General features: G+C 44.8%; 1 pseudogene; it reads right to left on the bottom strand.

The window, feature by feature from the left end:
* Positions 1–22,532, bottom strand: part of LOC136464165 (3beta-hydroxysteroid-dehydrogenase/decarboxylase-like) — a 125,543-nt pseudogene that overhangs the window by 15,291 nt on the left and 87,720 nt on the right.

The raw sequence follows: 22,532 nt of genomic DNA, 5'->3' as shown, positions 1-22,532 counted from the left end.
GTGACAGCTTATTCCTCTCACAGCGTCAGTATATTCTGGACATTCTTGACCGTGCTGGTATGCTTAGCTGCAAGCCTTGCAGCACACCTGTGGATACTCATTCCAAGCTTTCTGCCGATGGAGCTGCCGTCACCGACCCCTCCTCCTACCGCAGTATTGCTGGTGCTCTTCAGTATCTCACTTTTACTCGTCCAGATATTGCTTATGCTGTCCAGCAGGTGTGCCTCTACATGCATGACCCCCGGGAGCCTCATCTGGGCGCTATGAAGCGCATTCTTCGCTACCTTCAGGGTACCTTGGATCTTGGTCTTCATCTTCACCGGACCTCACCGGTAGATCTGACTGTCTACACAGATGTAGATTGGGCGGGCTGTCCTGACACGTGCAAGTCCACTTCTGGCTATGCGGTGTTTCTCGGGGACAATCTCATCTCGTGGTCATCTAAACGTCAGCCTACAGTGTCCAGGTCCAGTGCTGAGGCGGAGTATCGAGCTGTGGCAAACGGCGTTGCTGAAGCCTGCTGGTTACGACAACTACTGCAAGAGCTTCATCATCCTCTTCGCCGTGCTACCGTGGTCTATTGTGATAACATCAGTGCTGTTTACCTCTCCAGCAATCCTGTCCAGCACCAGCGGACCAAGCATATTGAGATTGATTTGCACTTCGTGGGAGAGCGAGTCGCCCTCGGTGAAGCACGCGTCCTGCACGTTCCCACTACGTCTCAGTACGCCGACATCTTCACCAAAGGTCTGCCGACATCAGTCTTCACGGAGTTTAGGTCCAGTCTTAATGTTCGCGGTGCTCCTAGTTAAAACTGTGGGGGAGTGTTAGACTAAGCAATGTGTGGTTGCATGTATTAGACTAGGCACCGTGCGGTTGCATGTGTGTGTCGCGTGTGTGGCTGCATGTGTGCAGAGGTTGTATAAATATGTAACCGATGCGATCAATAGAACTATCCCTTACATTCTTTCAGAGATGATATTTTTCCTATTTCCATTTGAGGTTTCCTATTGACTATTTTCTAGTCTCAATTAGATTATGGGTATCACAACTGTTTGGTTCCTCTGTAGGTCCCATAATTAACTTCATGTGTGTACTTGTGTTCAGGTGGAGGGAGGCCTTGGTGTACATGATGCTGGAATCTGGATAATGTCACCAGGAAGTCAACATATGACATTTTGCTTTTGATAAGATGGAGATGAGGCATTTTGTAGTGAATCTAGTTAGATTGTGCAAGCAAACATATGACTTGTGCCTGCCATTTGACCTAGCTAGGTTGTATGTGTGCTATTCCTTTTGTGATGATGATCTGTCATGGATCAAGATGATAGAACTTGATGTATTGCTAAATGTTGGCTTCAATGAAAACTTGAGATACCTTTATCTAATAATGTGGTTGAGTGACTGTTGTGGACAGCTATGGTTTACTTATGTATGTGGTTAATGAATAATGTGATATGTTATGGATGTTTATTAGGTTTGAAATCTAGTTAATACGAAATTAATATTATATATAATTGTGCCAGTCATAGCGACTGATTATTGGTCGCTAAAAGTTTTATATTGTCAATCCATTGGTCGCTAAAACATGTAACAGATCATCGGTCGCTATAAACCCTGTCGGTCGCTATAGATTTATAGCGACATCACTTACCGTGACTTTTACATCGGTCACTAATCGGTCGCTATAACGGCTTATAGCGACCGATTTAGAGTCGCTACAGATTGGCTGTGGTATAGTGCGCACAAGTTTGAGGACCAGCCATAAACTTTACTCTTTGTTAATTATATGCAGTTAGCTAGTCTAGTAGCATCACAATATTTTCTTAGGTTTGAATTTAAGCTGAATACACATACAAAACGAATGCCACCAATTTATGTTTTAATATAGCAGATTCCTTATTGGCTAATGTATATTAATCTTTTTAGCAAATCTCATGATAAACAACTAATACGTGGCTCTCATGAAAGAATGTCAGCACAGATATTCTCGACACATTTATATGCGAATAAAAATCAACTTTGTCAAGTAGCATGTTATAGCGAAAAACAACATAGGTAGAACCAATTAGGCATGGAATGTATAGCTTGTCATCTATTGTTACCATATCCTTGATAAAACAACTCTTTTTATTTACTAACCCTCAACATTGACCTTGTAGTGAAGTGGCAAGTTGTTCTTGCTAGGATCCGCGGCAGCTGTGTGGAAAACAACATCTACCCCTTCAAAAGCTGAATACAAAAGAATATATATATATATATATATATATATATATATATATATATATATATATATATATATATATATATATATATATATATATATATATATATATATGCAGTTACCTTATATAACTAAGAAAACAACAAACCACAATATGTTGCATATTAAGGCAACGCATCACAACCGCAGCCTGTGGGCAAATGTGTAGTTATTATTCTGTTGAGCGGTAGTTTAGTCCCAAGAGTGCTCCAAATAATGGTTACTTATTGGCCAATAGTTATCACCCTTTTTTCTATACATGGATGTTAATCGCCTAAATGCTAACAGTGTTTAGGTCCATATGCATAGTGTAAAGACTTCATTTCAATCATTCATTTCTTTTTTATGGCAGGTTATAGCCAATGTGGAGTGGATTGTGTATTTGTGTGTCTAAATTGAACAATCCGTTTGTATGTAAACTTATTTTAAATAAATGATAATATCATTTTTACACATTGGTGAGTCATGCCAAGTATAGTTGTGTTATGTGCAAAAAGTTGGGTTGTCAATGATGATGATATGTTCATGTGTAATTTTGGTCACACATCTATATGGTTGCATTATAAATAGATGCTTATAATTGTGGATAGTAATGTTTATGAATAGGACTTTCAAACTCCATTATAAAATATTACTTAGGCATATATATTGCAAATAAAACTAGAAATTAACTAATTGTGTTACCTTTTGATTATTATATTACTAGATGCCTTGCTGAGTACCATAATATTCCATCTCATTTATTGTGACACTATGAAACATAGACATAATCACATAAACCACTATTCAAGTTTATTTTTCTTAGAGAACCAAACAAAAGAGCATGTACAGAGGTTGAAGAGAACAACAAGCAAATGCTAGCTAGTTTTTTCATGTGGGTTTTGGTTAGTCCTTTATTTGGACAAGCCTCCTAAACTCTAAGCAACTAAAAATGCTACAATTTTCAGTCCATCGGTGTGAACACACACCTGTGTACCATACTGAGAAGAGCGGAGCTGACCACAAGCTTAGTGGGGGTGGATTAGGGATTTGATGATTTCATGGTCACTGAGTTTGGAGGGATGTTTGTGTGAGGCAGCCAGCTTGGAGGCAATGGGCAGTGGATGAAGATGGAGCAGGAAGGTGTGGCTATGTCGGTGTTGGTATTTATTAACGTGTCACTTGTTTTAAGTAATCACCCTATGTTATTGACATTCCTTAGCATCACTTTTACTAAGTTGTCATCCCTAGCGATGGTGCCAGAAATGCTTATTAGTACTACCTAGTGCCACTTCTAGAATGACACTATGAAGTACTTTAATATTGCATGTGACTAGAAAGAATATATATAAATAAAAGGAATCTGCAAGCGCACAGATAATATACTATTATAGCACTTTACCCGGGAGTATTTCAGGTATCGTTATTTATATTTTTACCACAGGGAAGGATGGACAGTTGGAATATATTGATAACTCATATGTATGATGGAGAGATTAATCATAACCAAGTTCTACTCACAACAGGGGTAAGTCAAGAGATAAATATATATGAATGGTAAATAATAACTAATCATTGATCACTCAGAGTACTCCTTTCTATAGCATTAGCATAGCTAAGTAGAATATTAGAGGAATAATTCCTAAGTCATTCTTTATTACAAGTCAAAGCATGCGTTGATTAGTGTAATTACACCTAGTAGTTGTCGGTGTTTCGAACCACCGACTAGTAAATTTGTATCTACGTGTCTAGCCTGGATGGTGTGCTCGGAGGACATAAGAATTTATACTAGTTTAGGCGGAATGTCCCTACATCCAGTGTGTTGTTGCTCGTGTTACCGACACTAGTTTATAGTAGGGGTTACAAACGGGCGAGAGAGAGAGAAGGTCCGAAGTCTCTGGCGAAAAGATCAAATGGAGTCGAGTCTTGCTAAGCTCGTTTGACTGTGTGTTCGTTTCGCCCTCCCTCTTGGGGCGTCCTGCTTCCCCTTTTATAGGTGAAGGGGAAGGCGCAGGTTACAGAGAGAAGGAAAGAGAAAAGCGAGGGAGAAGAAGGCCTCTAGGGCCGCCGGGTCCTTCTTCTCCTTCAAGTGGGTCCCGCCGACGCTGTAGATGGTGACAGGGATGGCTCCCCAGCGTCATTAGCTGGTCGTGGCGTCCCATCCCGTCTCGGCGGATGGCGTGGTGAACCGACATGTCGGTCATCAGCCGTACAGAGAGTAGGCAGCACAGTGACCACGCACTCATCATTGTTGGTGATGTGAACCCCTAGGCATGGCCTAACATGGCCATGGGTCACGTCGAGACACGCCTGCTTCTTGCCTGATGTCAAAAGTTTGACCCTAGGGTCGTACCTTCTGACCCGTAGTGGTTGGAGGCGGTATGGGTCCTCGTTGGGCAAGATGAAGCCCGTGCCCCAGGGGTCAGGTGTGACGGCTCCCATTCCCTTGGGGTCAGGTGATACGGAGCCCATGCCCCCGGGGTCGGGCGAGACAGAGCCTGTGCCCCTAGGGTCAGGCGAGACGGCTCCCGTACCCTCGGGGTCGGGCGACTCGGGGCCCGTGCCTAAGGGGTCAGGCAAGACGGAGACCATCCTTGATTATCTAGGTGAGTCGTTGTCCATGGTCCTCAGATCCCCTCTTCGGGTGTCCCTAATACTGATACCCGACAGTAGCTGCCAAGCCTACGAAGGAGTTGGATACTCCTTCGTAGGATTTTTTCGGATGGAGGGACTTCTAGGGCTTCGATCTTCTACTGCCCGTGGGATGCCTTGGTGGGTTGCGACTCCCTCCTATTGTGATCGGACTCCTTGGGAACATGTAGCTACGGGATTCGGGTGGCCCGAAAGAGATTTCTCTTGATTCTGATCCCACCCTAGGATCCGATAGATCCATCATCATCATACGACCGCGTATTCGGTCTCTATCGACGAAATATGGTTGGCAGTCCACCGAGGGGGGTGCCCGTGGTGGTAGATTATCGGTAGATGGTGCATGTAATCAGGAACCAGATGGTTACCGAGGCACAAGACACAAGATTTATACAGGTTCGGCCGTCGTGTTGGCGTAATACCTACGTCCTGTGTCTCATTATTCTGTATTGATTGAGGTGAGATCTGTTATGATCTATATAATCTAGATGATCTGTCCTCTAGGGGACCCTTGCCCCTCCTTATATACTCCGAAGGGACAAGGTTACAAGTAAAGTATCCAATTTGGTACAATTACAATATAGCGTGCTCCGCACGCTTCATCTTGTGGACTGGGCCACCTCCGGTGGTGCGACCCATGTATACCCATGAGGGTATAGGGGGTCTATTCTCCTATAGTCTCCTTGCGAGTCCAACTTCCATCAAGTCCCCACGTGTAGTAGGGGTCCAGTCAAGGGGTCGGCTCATCTTGCGATCATCCTTCCTCAAGCGTTTTTCTGATAAAATGGAGGGGCTGAGCCGTGCCATGTTTTCCTCGCTGGACGAACCATGGTGCTCAGTGAGCTATTAATAGGCTAGTCCGAGTGGGGCCTTGGCTTCCCGTTCCGGGGGGTTCGGCATGGGTCAGCTGGTGACCGACTCTAGATTCTTGGTGGTCAATCCATTTAGTTCTTGGGTCCGTTCGACCGGTCCCAAGGGCTCGCTACCTTTCTTCGATGACAAACCATTTACTGTGAACCGACCAAAACTCAAATGTAGACCGAGATGCCCATGGCGCTCATGCACCCAGGTACTAGATGCTAGTGGGCCCATCCCTTTCCACCCATCACTCTAAGGGTGCCTCGGAGCGGTTGCGAACCCATCGGTGGGCCAACCTTCGAACTCCTGGGCCTGAATGGGCCGTGGGAGCATTTTTAGCTCTGTATCCCTCTTACCTGTGGTGGTTCTCGGCCCACCGATTAGGGCAAACCGTCATTCGATGCGTCCTGCGAGAGAGCGGCCAGAGGTGGCGTGTGCATGTTTCTCGAAGAGGTGATGTGACGCGGTGCGGTGGGCATGCAAATCTAGGCGGACGGTTCGCCTCTTGCTTTACCCCGCCTTATAAACAGCGACCACCCCCTTCATGTTTCGACATGCTAAACTGGAACCTTGCCTTCTTTGCCTTTCTACTGCTATCATTCGAATCTGCTACCCTTGCTAATCCATCGCCAGCGCCCTAGATCCATAGCCTTCACTTCTCCATCGCCACCGAAGAGCCCTTGCTCCTCCCATGGAGACGTGGTATTGCTCTGACCTCACCCACGCGTGCATGGAGGGCCTCATCAAGTGTTTTCTTCTCCATGGGAGGACCGACATGGTGGAGTGGCTTGTAACAGAACCGTCCAAATTATAAGAGCACAAGTACAAAAACAATCGCCGAAACGATCAAATTCTTGCACTTGAGCCCATATAATTCTGGTAGTCCATCGAAATCGAGAAGGATTTCAAACCAACTTGCATACAACCAAGATCATACATAATTCAACATAACACATCACACGTTACAACATTTCACAAACAGTTTGCAGATAGATTACAACACTTTGGAGTCATAGTTATTATAAACCAAGTCTTGTAAAGTAGTGGAAGCAAAAAGTTTAACTCACACACACGAGTTCGAATACAAGTACCAGCTCGCTGATCACATCCCATAAAAGCATTCGGATAAGATAAACATAGATCATGCCCATGATCTAGTCTTTGTCACCCACAGGGTGGAGACAGTACTTACAGAAGCCCTGATAAAGAAGGTCATATGCAACAAGAGGGAATAAACCCTGAGTACAAGAATGTACTCAGCTAGACTTACCCGTCGGAAACCAAAAATAAATGACACCAAGGATCATGCATAGCTTAATTTAGTGGATCTGGCTGACTCTTTCTTTTTTGTGGAAAAGCATAAATAATAACGATCAACGTTTAACCTGAGTTAGCAGTGACTTTATGTCATTAACCTGTCATCTATATTAGCACCTGCACTAAGCAATCACTTGATTAAGATGCAAACATTATTAACCATAGCAGGTATAAACTGTGGCAACATTATCATCATCATCCATTTAACCATATCGTTAAATTAAGTGAATCTACGTTGCCGCTGCTTAGTTAAGTTCTCACTATCCGGGAGAGACGGTGACTCGAATCGATTCCTATCCAGCTGGAGGGGTATTCCTAACATAAACCCTGCTTCCCCCATCAGGGTCACAATCAAGTCACCTTTGGCACAACTCAAGAGTCGTGGGTCCAGACAGCGCTGCATTCTCAAGGGCAACACTTTGCTAGGAAGTGCAGGAACTTTAAGCACCTGACCCCTCAAACTTATGCCAATGTCCCCAAGCACATCCATACTGCCTCTAGAATGCGCACTATAACCCTCTGGTTCCTGGCCTGAGTCAAGCTACTAGGCTTTGCGGTCGGAATGACTTATCCGGCCAGCTAAGTGTTAGGCTGCGTTCAACATGACATGAGGACGTACAACGTATCGGTCCTTAAATAATACAGATGGAGTCACTATGTCCAACCCTACACAAGACTCTGCCTAGTCTCAATTCATTATTAACATGGTTCTTTTCCACGAAAGCAAATATAACCAACCGTGACCCACCTCATCCTAAAGCTCGCAGGTGACAGGAAATCACCCGACTTTTACCACACTAAGCATGGCTAAGCATTTAACCCGTTCCTGAACTTAAATAGGATTCAAGTGCGATATCTGGACAAGGATAGATATATAATGCAACAATTGGTTCCAACCAATTCCTATACTTAATGCATCATCAACAATAAAAGATACTCAAGATATTTGTAAAAACATGAGAGACTTAGAATGCTTCGGGGTTTGCCTTTCAGGAAAGACGATGGACGGTGATCAGGGCACTCGGGCAACCCCTCCTCGGCGGCTGCTTCGTCGGTTGCCTGATCCTCAGGCTCCTCTGGCTGCTCCTCCTCCTAGCTCGCTACCTTGAACTCTAGAAGCGTCACTCCCTCTGGCACACTTATTGCATGTATGCGTAAGATAAATATCATGGATACACATGAATAAAGTTTGGGATGCTCGGGAAATGCACATGCTTACTGTAGTACACATATTCTAACTTAAACTCTATTCAAATCACTTTAACTTACCAAGTTTAGACAACCAAATATACAATTGCTCATCTTCAGTTAAGGACCTAGCACCTGCACCTAAGCATTTTCTCAAGTTAGCCTAGCACCTAAACAATCAACAAGAACAATGCTACAAAGCATTCATATTTCAGCAAAACTGGGACTATATAGCAGCATAGTAAACTACAATAACTGGAGATTTACAAATCTAAATGACATGCAGCAAGACAATTTGGAAAGCTTATAAAATTGCCATAAATTCATTTTTAGACCTCAAGGCATGATTCCAAATTTTACCAGTCAAAATCACTTAAAAACAGAAATATATCTTCACAAGACAGAGAGCAGCCAAAACTGGACTCAAACTGAGAGCAATCATATCACCTAAACTACTTGGCCAAATGCCACCAAATTTTAACACAAGCTAGTTTAGTAAGTTAGCTACAACTTTGGTATTCACATGATTCCCAGAAAACACCATTATCAAAGCCTAATTCACCAAATGCTAGAAACTATCCAAAATTATAAAAATGCTAAAATTAAATATTTACTTATGTGCCAAATATGATTTCTGACCAAACCAAGTGCGTCATAAGTTCACACATGATATAAGATCACTAGAAAGTAAGGTGTTCACCACTAATTCATTTCTTTTAATGCCTTTCTTAATTTATTTAGTTATTTAAGTGGAATAATGAACATATACAAAAACTGCACAGTTTAATCTACAAAAATTATAGTTCATACTACATGCTCTAAGTAGGCTACTATAAAAATTTCACCCAAATATACCAATAGAAACATCCGTCACAAAAATAATAAGGCAGCAAGGCCGATTTTGGCTTAAATTAGAAACCCTATTGAAAAGTGTTAAACAACAGAAGCAATATTTTTCTTAGCATCCTTAAGGTATCATGACAACCTCCAATAAATTTCATGAGCATTGGATTCATAGATTAATTATTAAAATTCACACAAGGTTCACCTAATTATAAAAGGGAAATCCATAACTCAACTGTTCATGCACTGACTCTCAAATTTTTACCAGAGCTTCTACTCATCAAGAACAGCTCACCATACAAATTTCATAATTTTGGAGCACTGGAACTCTAGATATGAGTTAAACAAGTTTGTATTCATTTAAAAACACACTTTAAGTTGCAATTTAATTCTTTCATAAACTTTACTACAAGTGTTCCTATTATATTTTTCCTAAATACTACACTTCATGAGGAACACCACAAAATTTGGTTCACCAAAATTGGACCTCTATAACTCCACTTATGATTTTCCAAAGTTGCATGCAAAATCTAGAAATAAATGAACTATCTTTTCACTTCACAGTCACAGACAGCCGGGGTCCACGCCTTAGACGGGCCCACACGTCAGCGACAACAAAAATAGAGCACGACACGGGACGACGCTATCTCACCGGTGGTGAGCCTCTCCGGTGATGTCACCAGCACGACCGTGATCCTCAAGTCCTCCCGAACCTATTGAGCTACTTAGATAGACCTATTGCCAAAGCCAACGATAACGGCGGCGTTAATGGCGGCACAACAGAGTGGCTCGACGGCTAGGCGCCGAAGCTGGCCACGGAAGCTCGATCTATGGCTCGGCCAAGACTATACTAACTACGGCGAAGCTATCTCAACCACTATCACAGCAAACAACAGACGAAGGCGGTGCGGCCACGGCGTCGGAGCACGGCGACGGAACAACGGTGAGGTCCACGCGTGGCATGGTGGCTTACCATGCGCTTTAAGCTAGCAATGCTGGTGCGGTGGAATGGTGGAAGCACAATGGAGCAGCTGTGGTGGTGGAGGAGCGACACGAGCATAAAGCAGAGCAAGGCAGCCGACAATGGCGTCAGCGGAGCTGCTGCAGCTGTTGCAAAGCTACTGCGGTGCTGCGCTAAGGCAAAGGAGGAGGCTAGGAGAGGAAATGCGAATGCAGAGAGGTCATGGGCGAGCGCGTGTGAGTGAAGGTGTGTAGTGGCCCGACGTGGCCTGACCGAGCAGGACAGCAGTGACACGCGACGCACATGCGACGTTCAAGCTCTGAACTGGTTGGCACTGTAGAACGCCATCGGAGCCCGTGATCAGAGCCTGACAGGGTGATTTGGAGCCGATCAATTTCCTAATCCGTAGCTTAATAGCGCAAATAATCTTAACGAAAGTTGAAGCCCTATATACCAGCTACAATACCACTTAAAGGATCATAGTCTAATTCTCAAAGAATCCTAAGTAAAATCATCACCAATGTTGAGCCATTCAAACTGGAATTCGGTATTGACTTGGAAAAAATTCTAAGTGTTGAAGAACAGTTACATGATGTTTTTTTGTGAGCTCAAAATTACTAAGCTATGCACTGAATTAGCTCATGACCCAAAAATAAAAATTGTTGCTCCACTCAAATACTACAACTTTGCTTAAAGGTTCACTGCCATGCAAAACTTCTAAGTAACACTTTTTGAAAGGTCAAACAAATTGGCTCTAGGGTTTACAATTTGGTCAAACCTCACTTAGGGACATAATTAGTCAATTTAGTTAACACGAACAGTGCTCCACTATGTACCCTAAGTGTAGTTAAGGTGTTTTAGGGGATAATTAACCACACCACACATTGATCACACCAAAATCAAGCATCATATGCATTGAAACAAGGAAAAACAAGTGAATTGCTACTTTTGTTTCATAGCCATGTTTCATATGTTTCATGAGTTTGTTGCATAGTACTAACTAACCATGTTTAGTATGTGACATGTTTCAAGAGTGAGTTGCACATGTTGCACTTGAGTGTTGCACACTATCCATTTCATAAAACAAACACACATGGAATATAAACATATGTTGCAATGTTTCAAAAGCATGTTCCAAACAATCTAAGCTCATGAATGGATGAATGATGCTCATGTTTATGAAATGCAAGTGCAAATGTGGAAGCCAAACACCTAGGGTGTTACAACCCTCCCCCCTTATAAAAATCTTGTCCTGAGATTTTACAAGCGTACCATTGTTGATAGAATTCCTTATAACCTTTCCTCAAATAATCTTCTCTTTCCCAAGTTGCATCGTGTTCACTGCCCTAATTACTCCACATGACCTTGTAAAACTTGACCACCCGACTCTGAGTCACTCGCTCTTGAGTGTTAATTACCCGGACCGGGTTTTCTTCAAAAGTCAAATTAGATTCTAACTTGATATCCCCCAGTGGAACTCTCTCTTTAGGGACGTGATGGCATTTCTTCAACTGATATACGTGAAAGACGTTGAAGATAGCACTCATCTCAGGAGGTAATTGGATCTTGTATACTACCTTACCACTCTTTCCTATGATTTGAAATGGACTGACATATCTCGGCGCAAGCTTTCGCTTCACACCAAAGCGTTGGACACTCTTCATGGGTGAGACTTTCAGATAAACGAAGTCTCCAACTTCGAACTCGATAGGTTTTCTACGGTGATCAGCATAACTTTTCTACATAGCTTGAGCTATGGCCATATGGGTTTGGATAGTATGGACTTGTTCTTTGGCTTCTTTAACAAAATCAATACCATAATATCTCCTTTCACCGGCTTCAACCCAATTCAACGGGGTTCTACACTTTCAGCCATACAAAGCTTCAAACGGTGCCATCTTGATACTCTCTTTATAACTATTATTATAAGAGAATTTAGCTAGGGGCAACCACTTTTCCCATGAACCCTTAGATAAGATGACACACGCTCTCAATATATCTTCTAAGATTTGGTTCACTCGCTCAGTTTGCCCAGATGTTTGAGGATGATAGGTAGAGCTTCTTACTAACTTAGTTCCCAATAACCCGTGCAAGTGCTCCCAAAAGCGAGCAGTGAACTGTGGCCCTCTATCAGAGCTAATAGTGCAAGGTACCCCATGAAGTTGAACTATATGATTGAAGTACAACTCAGCATAGTCAGTTGGACGGGAATCTACGCAAACAGGATTGAAGTGTGCGGACTTGGTCAGATGGTCTACAATCACCCAAATGGAGTTAAAATTCCTCTGAGTAGTAGGGAGTCCAACAATAAAATCAATATTTATCTCCTCCCATTTCCAACCTAGAATAGAGAGTGGCTGAAGCAATCTAGCTTTCATGTGCACAGCTTTGACTCAACAGCAAGTGTCACACCTAGCCACATAAGCGGCTATCTCTTTCTTCATCTTGGTCCACCAAAAACAAGGCTTCAAATCATGATACATTTTGCTACTACTAGGATGAATAGATAATTTAGAGGAATGTGCTTTGGATATGATTTGATTTCTAAGCTCTCTATCCTTCAGGACCACTAACCTATCCTTGAACCATAACACGTCATTCTCATCTACCCAAAAATGCTTGGTGTCTTGCTCTTTCATCTTGTGCTTGATGTGGATCACACTTGGATCTGTCTTCTATAGCTTAATAATTCAACTCTATAGAGTACAACTGACAATGATGTTGTGAAGGACTACAGGATGTAGGAGATGTGATAAATGGAAGTCACTTTCAATCAAAGAGTGGCAATGAGATTTCCTGCTTAAGGCATCCGCAATGATGTTTACCTTGCCTAGATGATAGTGCACTTAGAGGTTATAATCCTTGATCAACTCGAGCCATCTTCTTTGATGCATATTCAACTCAGGTTGAGTGAAGATGTACTTAAGACTTTTATGATTAGTGTAGATGTGGCACACATTGCCAAGCAAGTAATGTCTCTAGACCTTCAAAGCATGAACAACTACAGTGAGTTCTATGTTATGCGTAGGATAATTCACCTCATGCTTCCGAAGTTGGCGAGAGGTATAAGCAATGCCTCGGCCTTCCTGCATAAGAACACCTCCTAAACCTACGCCTAATGCATGACAAAACACATCAAAAAGGTTTCTCGATGTCTGGTTGCGCCAAAACCAGAGCCAAAGTTAGAAGGGTTCGTAGGGTGTGAAAAGTCGCATCACACTCGAGAGTCCAGACAAACCTCATGTCTTTTTGCAGCAACCGAGTCATAGGCTTGGCTATTTTAGAGAAATCTAGGATGAAGCGATGATAATAGCCAGCCAACCCCAGAAAACTCCGAACCTCATGCACCGAGATTGGAGCCTTCTAGTCCAACACTTCTTGCACCTTGGTGGGATCCACCATAATTCTACCATCGGATAACACATGCCTGATCTAGGGGCAATCTAGGCAAATCATCAGGAAAAACATCCAAAAAACACACACCACAGGGATATCTGCAATAGCCTTTGCTTGCACCGCATTTGCCACACAAGAGAGATTGATGTCCTTGGGTAGTTGCACTAGAAAACCTTCCTGATTACTAGGATCTCTGAGCATGACTACTCTAGTCGATGTATCAATAAGCACCCCGTGACTGCTCATCCATTTCATTCCCAATATCACATCGATACCCTGCCCCGGTAAAACTACCAGATCAACCTGATAACTTCATCCTTCTATCTCAAGTTGCACGCCCTCGACTACTAGCTTTGTTGGGATATTACCACTAGTAGCCCTAATATAATAACCCCCACCCTCAACAGTGTATGTTTCTGCTTAAACTTGGATGCAAATGCGGGGCTCATAAAGGAATGTGAAGCACCCAAATCAAATAGTACAACTGCAAGGTGTTGATCAACCAGAAACTTACCAGCAGTGACTACCTCTCTTGAAGGAATATCAACAATATTAGTGTAGTTCACTTACCCCTAACAACCACCTTGGTTGTTATTCTTCTTAGGATAAGGACACTTCCTGTTGGTGTTTCGGACCAGGGGGTCCTCAACCAACCAGTAAATGTGAATTGCGTGCCCCTAGTCCCAGATGGTGATGCAAGGAGACATAAGGTTTATACTGGTTCAGGCAATCGATGCCCTATGTCTAGTCTGAGAGATCGATCTTGTATTCTTTGCACCAAAGTGCTTGTAGTAGGGGGTTACAAGCTAGGTGAGAGAGGGAGCTAGTCCTAGGTCTTGGTGAGGTGAGGTATGGGCTGCTTGAGACGTTGCTCTCAGGCGGCTGGGAAGCATGTGTAACAGGGCCTTTTTTCTTCTAAATGGCCTAAGTTCTCTCCTTTTATAGTTGAAGGGAGGACAAGGACAGTGCATGTGCTAACTATACGGTGTCGTGCCAACAGGGGTGGCATGTCTGAGCCCTATGGCCTGTTCCTGTGGCGGCGTGGTCGTCGGAGTGGTCTGTCCTTGGAGCACTGGGGCAGCATGGTGGTCACATTCGATCCTATGCGTCATGGGAGCTCTAGGACTGCCTTAGAGTGGGTGCGGCGGTGAACGTGCGAGCCGCTGTGGACTGACTGTGCATGAGGCCGAGGCTCGGTTGGTGCTAAGGCTGCACCACTATGGGGGGTCTCGGCAGATATGAATCCTGAGATAGTCGAGACCCTAGTGCATAGTGCCAAGGCCCTAAGAGGGCGGCTGATCTGGTGCGCTGGCTTAGAGGCGGTGATGACCTGGGCCAAGCTGTCCGTGTAGTGTTGTTTTTGAGGCGGGGATCGTGGGGCACAGTGTAGTGCGGGCGCTGATCATGGGCACAGCGTCAGAATACAGTGACCGGTAATCCCCGCCGTGCCTTGTCCCAGCTGGTATGGTGCTGATGCGACCTCATGTCCCGTCGGCCATTCTGCGGTGTTGAGCCATCGTCCGGCTGAGATTGTGGGAGTGGTTGACGTATTAATGGGACATGACGTGCTGTTGGGAAGACCAGCCGAGGCAGGGGTTATGGGCTATGGATAAGCTGGCCTCGTGCGATACGGAGAATGAGGCCTCGCGCGAGACGAAGATCGAACTCCTTGCCGAGGCCTTCCGTGACAGGCCTCGCACGAGGCGGAGATTGCACTCCTTGCTGAGGCCTTCCATGAAAAGCCTCGCGCGAGGCAGAGATTGCGTCAGGACGCCGAGACCTCCTGTGCGAGGCTCGAGGCGAGGCGGAGAGCCTGGTAGGCTCGGACGTGGCCAGTGAGGAGCCCATGGCTTACCTTCTAGCTTTGCTTTTTCATGGGATTTAAGTGACCCTTTTGATGATCGCTCGGGGTACCCCGTTCTTCGGTACCCGACAGTAGCCCCCGAGCCTCCGGGGGAGTGCGTGCACTCTCCCTAGGGGTTTGCCGAGGCTTGGTTTACAGCCGCTCCCATAGGAATTGGGTTTTGTTTCTTGAGGTTTCGGTGGGTGCGCATGAGCGCACCCGCCGAGTGTAGCCCCCGAGGCCCTGGAGGAGTGGAGTTACTCCTCCAGGGGCTTTTTCGTTTTCGCATTTGAGCGAGGAGTTTTTATCGTATTTGCCGAGCCCACAAGTGCAAGTTTGGGTCGCGGGGGTCTCGGCGAGGTTGCAGAAAAAGCCCTCTAGCCTCCGCACAGAGCGAGAGGTCCGTCAAGGGTTCCCCTAGCTTTTGGTATGACCCTCACGCTTCCTTTTCACTTGGAAGGAGGGGTGGAATGTGCCAGGCTACCCTCGATGGGCACGAGCGTTAGCACTTTCGGTGAGCTGTTATCGGGTGAGTCCGAGTGGAGGCCCGTGCCCCATTCGCTAGGGGATGGCTAGCGGTCCAGAGACACACTCCAAGAGTACCGGAGAGTTTCTCTAGTGGGTGCCGAGGCCGTTCGCTGGGCCTCGGTGGCTCGGTGCCTCCCTACGGTGGGATCCCATTCGGAGACTTCCTCACCGGTCTCAGACACAACTTAGGATGCCTTGAGCGATTGTTCGCTCAGGCCTCAGCCATTCATAGGCTCGCCCCGAACTCGTCCCTGACTCTGTTGCCCTAGGGCGGCTGTCGAAACCTCTGGGGGCCCGGCCTTCGAACCCCTGGACCATAACAGGCTCGATGCCCTTGATCGTATTTGTAACGAAACTTCTAGCACGGACTTATACCGTTTGTCTTTGTCTTAGGTGCAGGAGGAGCCCCCGAGCCTCCGCCCGGAGCAAGAGGGCGATCAGGGGTCCCCTAGCTCTTTTATACGACCCTCACATATCCTTTTTGTTCGGACAGAGGGTTTGTTTGCCAAGCCCATTCGGGTGTGAGCCAGAGCCGCTGGGTCTCGGCATGGTTGCAGGAAGAGCCCCTAGCCTCTGCACGGAGCGAGAGGGCCGTCGGGAGCTTCCCTGGCTTCTTATACGCCCCTCACGCGTGAGGGTTTGTTTGCCGAGGCCCCTGTGGGCGCGAACCTGGGTCGCAGGGTCTTGGCAAGGTTGCAGGAAGAGCCCCCCTAGCCTCTACATAGAGCGAGAAGGCCATCAGAGGTTCCCTTGACTTTTTGTATGACCCTCAAGCTTCCTTTTTGCTCAGAAGGAGGGTTTGTTTTGCCAAGCCCCTTTGGGTGCGAGCCGGGGTCGCTGGGTCTCGGCAAGGTTGAAGGAAGAGCCCCCTAGCCTCTGCATAGAGCGAGAAGGCCATCAGAGGTTCCCCTGACTTTTTATATGACCCTCATGCTTCCATTTCGCTTGGAAGGAGGGGTGGAATGTGCCTCGCTACCCTCGGTGGGTACGAGCGGCGGCACTTCTGGTGAGCTGTTATCGGGTAGTCCGAGTGGAGGCCTGAACCCCATTCGCTAAGGGTCGGCTAGCGGTCTGGAGACGCACTCCAAGAGTACCGGAGGGTTTCTCTAGTGGGCACCGAGGCCGTTCGCTGGGCCTCGGTGGCTCGGTGCCTCCCTATGGTGGGATCCCATTTGGAGACTTCCCTGCCGGTCTCGGACACGACTTAGGGTGTCCCAAGCGTTTCGCTTGCTTGGGCCTCAGCCCCATATAGGCTCGCCCACGGTCGTCCCTAACTCTGTTGTCCTGGGGCGGCTGTCGAAACCCCTTGGGTGTAACACCTCGGGTGTTAGCCTTGCATAACTTGACTTGCATAACATGAGCATGAGCATCAAGCATTCGTAAATCATCATTTACAATTGAAACATTTGATGGAAACATATGAAACATTGCTTGTTATCTCGTGTTTCTTAAAACATGCAACGTTGCTTGTTATTGCATGTTTCTTTGTACATATGCAAATGATCATGAATGTAAACATGTACTTGGTAGATTTGAGTCACCAAAATATTTGGCAATGCTTAGGTTCACGAGTGGAACATGGATCATGAATGTCATTTTCCATGGTCAAGTCTTTAAGGCATATTTCATGTGATTACTTTAAATAGCTCTATGAGTGACTACTACATGAAATGCTTAAATGACCTTGCAAATTGCTTAAACACGCTTAGAGTATCATCATGAACAACTTTGGTATTTAGGGCTAGGGCTAGTTTGGTCATTAAGCCATGCTTTGATGTGTTTCATCTTTTAAATGTGACATGTTTGACCAATTTGGAACTAGGTGTTAGAGACCTTGCATGGAGGAGATCACTAAAGCAATGTTGTAGTGTTTGACATAAGGAACAACTTTGATTTTTGAGTCTTTGACTGATTTAGCTCCTAACATGTGTGAATTTGGATTACAAAAATCAGAGAAATCAACCATTTCAACACTTAGCACATTTTGTTAAGTCATGAACCCTGTCAGCCTGACAGGCCAACCTTGAGCACGATTTTTCTCTGTTTCTGTTGCGATTTAGAACAAGTGCTTTGAACAAGTATTGTAGCTGGTACATAGGTCTACAATTTTGGTTTAGGAAGTTTTGGCTAGAAGTCCATGGATCAGGAGTATAATCGACTTGAAAACTCGCTGTCACGCTGCTCCTATCGCGTCTGAACTAACTGAATCGACCGGCACAGTGGCCGACCGGCTTCAGACACCGCGCGCCGCGTGGAGGTCGCCATGGCCACGCATCGCCAGCGCCCTGACCGCGCCAGCCATGACGCGCCTGAGCATGGCATTATCATGCTAGCACTCGCCCGCTCCCGTCCGCGCCCTCAGTTTCGCTTTCCCGCTCCTCCCTCGCCGTCCGCAGCACCCGCAAGCGCAGCCGCCGAGCTCCCGCAGCGCCACCGTCGTCGTTGACGGCACAAGCCGCGCCTAGCCGCTTCTCCATCACCGCAACTATGTCACCGTCTTCCCAGCAACTCCCTGCGCCAGCTAGTGCCCGCTGTTCAAGCTCGGTGAGCTCTAGCCCTGCACACCGCCTCACTAGAGCTCCGCCGCCACCTCCGTCGCCGTGGTCCCACCTAACCAGACCACCCCAGGCCACGAGAGCACGCGCAATAGCTTCCTTGTAGTCAGTAGATGCTCGGCGTAGCGTTTGTTTGAGCCACCGTAGCTTTCACCGGCGTCTCGCCGTGGTCCAGCCCTGCCGCTCCGCCATTGCCGCCGTCGTCATCTCTAGAGTCAGCAATAGGTCCGGCCAAGTGGCTCTGTAGATTCACTAGGTCGAGTAGATCACATAGTGAAGATGTCACCGCCGGCGAACTCGCCGCCGTCGAGTTCTAGCCGCGTCAGTCGAGCAGCGCCGCCATGCTCTGCTGTGTCTCGCTGACCAGTGGGTCCCGCTTGTCAGCGACACAAGAAGAGAAAGCTAGTTCAATTTTTACAGATTTAAATCCTGATTTCATGTGTTTTGTTATTTTTGTATCTTCAGTTTGGTAGCTCCTAAATTTGTGAAATAAATTTTGTAGTGTTCCTTAGGAAGTGTAGTATTTACAAAAATATGTTTTTAACATGTACAGTAGAGAGTTTTGGAGATTTAAATAGGGATTTGAAATGTGCTTTTGAATGCATTCAAATTTGTTTATTTTATATCTAGAGTTCCTGTGCTCCAAAAATTATGAAATTTTTGTGGTTTGCTAATCTTAGCATATATGAGCTCTGGTAAAAATTGGAGGACCAGTGCATGGGTAGATTTATAGTTATAGATTTTTCTTTTATGGATAGTCAATCCTTGCATAAATTTTTATAAATTATTTATGAGTCCAAAATTCATGAAATTTGTTGGAGGTAATCCTGGTACCATATGGATGCTAAGAAAAATAGGAAATCTATTGTTTGACACTTTTCAATAGGGTTTTCCATTTATGCTATTTCAAGCCTTGCTTCCTTGTCATTTTTGTATAGGATGTTCTACTTGGTAAAATGACATGAAATTTTTATAGTAGTCCTTTGATAGCATTAGTAAGGCACTGTAAATTTTTGAGAATTTATGAAGTGTATCTGATATATGTTTATTATTTAACCTAGATATCTAAATAAAATAATAAAGGCAATTAAATAAATAGTTTGGGCTTCACCATTATATTATCTTAAATGTAATTGGTATGCTTAAACTGTTGGTAGATTCTATGTTGTCAAATTTTGAATGATTACATGAAGTAGAAGTATTATTACTTTATATTGCATATTAAATAGTTTCCGGACTGATTCTAGAGTTTGATGAGTTGCATGTTGAAACTGATGTGTACTGTAAAAATGGTTAATAACAAAGTTGTAGAGAATTTGATAAGCTTTCCAGAAAGTCCAAGATCACTGTTTTGGATTAGTAGAACTCCAGTTATGAGTGAAACAAGTAGCTACTGTTTGTGGCATAGTCGATGCATTGTAGAAGTAGTTAAGTAATAATCGAGAAGAGATATGCACCTACTTAATAAACATGATGCACTTGTTAACATATATGCATTCGTAATACTTATGCCATACTCATGCATCTAGGATCGGAGGAAGAAATCACGTTGCTGGAATTCAAAGAAGCAGAGGAAGGGAATCAGCAGGAGGATCCACAAGCCGTAGCTCCCGAAGGCGTGGAGCAGAACCCTAAAGAGCTTCTGGAGTGTCCTGACCACCGCCCTACTTCCTTTCTATGAGGCAAGCCCCAGAGCATTATAAGTCTCTCAGTAATTTACAAATGTTTACTTAAGTACTTATGATTGCTGCATTAGGTTATACGAGTTGAATGGAACCACTTGATGCATGTACATTCCTTGTCCAGATATTACACCTTTAACCGGTATAGGTCCAGGATTGAATAAATGCTTAGCCATGCTTAGACCAGTAGAAGTCAGGTGATGTCCTGTCACCTGCGAGATATAGGTGGATACCGGAGCACGGTTGGCTATATCTGCCATCATGGAACAGAACCATGAGGTAAAAGTAAATCGAGACCGGACGGGAGGTCGATAGAGAAGCAACAAGACATGGAGGTCTTGGGTGTGGATCTATCCCTGTCTATGTCGATCAAGGACCGTACCATTGTTGGAACTTCTAACAAGATTGAATGCATGCCTCTCACTTAGCTGGCCGGATAACTCATTCCGACCATGAAGCCGAGTAATTCAACTCAGGCCAGGAATCATTCTGTTGTGCACTCCTTCCGGGGAACGATCAGACTGAGCCCAAGGGCAGGCTTGGCCTGAGCATCCTAGCATCTGGTGTTCCAGATCGTGTGGTGCAGTACAGACCCGCAAAATGTGTACCGGAGTTGTACCAAAGGTGACCTAAGGCTATCGTGGCTGGTAGACCTGGGTTTGTGTTAGGAATAAATTCCCAGCTGGTTGAAATCGATTCGAATCGCCGTCTCTCCCGGATAGTGAGAAACTTGACTAGCTCCAACATCGTAGTAACTGTGTTATGACACATGATGGTTCGAATGAAAATAGAATTACAATACCTACTATGGTTACTATTGTATGCTTCTAAATGATATACCACATGTTTGGCATAGGATAGTTGCTAATCTAGAAATGGATAGTTATAATTAACTTGATAAAGAAATCATAATTGTACAACAGATCAGTTGCCTTTTACGCAAAATGTTGTCAAGTTACGTCCACTTATACAGCCTTGCATAATCCTTGGAGTCATTTTATTTCTGGTTTATGACGGGTAAGTCTAGCTGAGTACCTTCTCGTACTCAGGGTTTATTTTCCCATTGTTGCAGATGGCACTGTGTATCATGGGTATTGCAAGAGTTGCTTCTATCCCACCATGGATGAGGAGTAAGCCTTGGGTAGGCTCCTTTAGTAAATCCTATCTTTGCTTTTGTGGACCGTGATCTGGCTTGGCACTGTATCAAACTATGTTGGAAACTTTATCTTCGAACTTATTTGCTTTCGCTTTATTTATCAAACTCGGATTGTAATAACTTTTATTCGTACTCTGATGATGAAAAGTATCTGTGAACTTTATGTAATACGTGGCATGTATGTTGAATCCTGTACGGTCTTGGTTGTTGTAAATCGTTTATCGAGACCCATCGTGGTACTCGACGGACTATCGGGTTTATATGGGTTCAAGTATAACAGTGCGACCACTTGCGGATTGCCATTGTACTTGTATTCTTATAAATTGGTCGGTTCTACGACAGCTGGCATCAGAGCAAGATTCAACGTTAATTGTCACAAGTGTATTTAAAACAAAAGTTTTTGTTTTCCAAAAACCCTTCTCTAGCAACTATTAGTTATATAATAGGTATTTGAAATCTAAAGTGTGCCAATGATCACTTTCCTTATGCCCAAATTAAGGACTATTAGGTGGCTATTTAAGTACTAACATGGGGGTTTTTACTTCATCGTCCATACGGCGTGCTATTGTATGGATACCATTCATTTGAGTGGTAATGTATGGATCAAATGCCTCTACGCCAAGGTAAGATGATGAGTGTATGACCGCAAGATGTGGGCGTGTGGTCGGGAAGAGTTAGTTTTGGTACAGCTATGTATGCATGCTTGCATGTGTATATGGTACGTATTTAATTGTGGGTTTAAATTTTTGTCGGGTCGATTGATACGGAAGTATATGTATGGGTATACATATATGAAAGTATTTACAATTACATGCTGCATATTTCATTATGGGTTTAGGGCTGAAATGAAATTTTATGCAGGTACACTAACAATGAAACATGTAGCTCGATTAGTTACGCTATTTATGAGAGAACGTATGTATGCCACCATGTCTACCGTTAGAAACAAATTTTTCCTAAGTTTGTGAGGACGTACGGCACGAGCATGCATCATGTTAAATTACCATTCACATAATTACATTGTTCCTCCCCTTATAAAATTCTTACTCGGTTATGTAACTCTTATCCATTATGGCATTGTCTCACCAAGGGGTACATGTTAATGGTGCAGATGGCACGCACCAAGCAGACTGCTCGCAAGTCCACCGAAGGTAGAGCTCCTAGCCGTCAGCTTGCTCCACGTACCCGTCAACGTCACACATTCCTTGGAGAGTTTGGGATGCCTACACTCTTGTGGAGAGTACTCAGCCATGTAGGCTATCCTGATGGAATGGAACCCCACTACTTCTGGGCGAATGAGCAGTTGGGAGAAGG

This window comes from Miscanthus floridulus, chromosome 1, assembly GCF_019320115.1.
Source record: "Miscanthus floridulus cultivar M001 chromosome 1, ASM1932011v1, whole genome shotgun sequence".
In the NCBI taxonomy this organism is placed as follows: Eukaryota; Viridiplantae; Streptophyta; class Magnoliopsida; order Poales; family Poaceae; genus Miscanthus; species Miscanthus floridulus.
Note: the sequence above shows the minus strand (reverse complement) of the source record. Positions and strands in the feature narration are given on the sequence as shown.